We start from the raw sequence: 1,422 nt of genomic DNA, 5'->3' as shown, positions 1-1,422 counted from the left end.
TAAAAATTTATATATGTACGTTGTATTATTATATGTATTAGCCAACATGGGTTACTGTCCTTTAGGCCAAAATTTTCCCTTTTTTTTTTGCCGTGGTCTCAGAGAGCTTGAAAGGCCCCATAAACCATCGGTCCGTTGGGCCGCCCGCCTTTGGGGGTTCGTGCTTTTAGAAAAATGAATGTGGAACTTGGGGCCGAAATTTTGGGTGCAAACTCACCCCTAAAAACATACCTTTGTTCAATAATTTTATAATTATGAAAATTTTTCCCAAACCCCTTTTGTTGGCAGTTAGTTTAGGTGGGGGGTTATGTCAATTAAATTTTAACATGAAAAGTGAGAAAAAAACATATAGTAACTTTTGAAAGACTGTTTTTGAAAATTTTAAAATTATTTGGAAGTTTAAGCAATCTTTTTCTCGAACTTCGTGGGGGACAAAAAATTTAATTTGCCCCAAAAAAGGGCTTTCTATTTTTGAACCCCCAAAAATTTTTTTGGGAAAAAAAAAAACCAAAACCAAAAATTCCCTTCCGGGGAAAAAAATTTTGAGCTCGGTTTGCCGGCCCATCCCCAAAAATAACCCACTGGTCGGTTTGGAAAAAAGCAAATGTAGCTGGTGTTCGGGGCCCTTTGCTCTCGGGGGGGTGTTCAAGGTCCTTTTTCGGCTTAAGTCATCTCACAAACTTGAATGGTGTAGTAGCTGGTGCTGTTGTTGCAGGGGTGGGTATAGCAGATGAAGGGCTATGGCAGTACTGTAGTAAGTAAGGTGGGTGTTGTCACTGACGTAGATGCGATTGTTGAAATGACAGGTGTCTTCGTTGGCCTTTCGCGGAGCCATTTGTATCAGCGAAGACTTTTACCTTTACGCTTGCTGTATAAATAGCTACTTATGCAAGACGTTATGACACGATGAAGCACAGTGGCTGCACCGTTTTAGGTTTGGGGTTCATTTTGTTCATTGTGAACCCCTCTCTTTTTTTTTACATACAGTGCTAGCTTTCTTACCTTGCATTGCTGGTAGGTCAAAACAAATTCCTCCAAGCTTAATTTATAAATTCCGCATTTGTGAAAATTCATGTTTGGACGTTCAACCCTCTATTACAATTGTTTTATCTTACGTAAATGGAGCCAACCATTACAGAACCCTTTGAACATATGCCATTTATTTATACATATTTAGTGTGAATATATTGAAAGATAACATGCACACGTATACATAAGCTCAAGACAACTGATGTCACATAACTATCTTATTCTCAACTTAACTTAGGGGAAACTATTTCCACCGATCTCAATTTGAAAATAACTTTCGTTCAATTGGTATGTGATTCAGAGATAGATTACGTATTATAATTTATTAGATAAGCGTACGTCAGTGGTATTAGTATGGCTTTTCTAGGATTTAAATTCTGTGATCTAGCAGAC

The 1,422-nt window shown here is 37.8% G+C and overlaps 1 pseudogene; it reads right to left on the bottom strand.

Moving 5' to 3' along the window:
* Positions 1-98: 98 nt before the first annotated feature.
* LOC119588920 overlaps positions 99-1,422 on the bottom strand; it is a 3,728-nt pseudogene continuing 2,404 nt past the window's right edge.

Source organism: Penaeus monodon, chromosome 24 (assembly GCF_015228065.2).
Source record: "Penaeus monodon isolate SGIC_2016 chromosome 24, NSTDA_Pmon_1, whole genome shotgun sequence".
NCBI classification, from domain to species: Eukaryota; Metazoa; Arthropoda; class Malacostraca; order Decapoda; family Penaeidae; genus Penaeus; species Penaeus monodon.
This window is presented reverse-complemented; position numbering and strand designations above follow the sequence as displayed.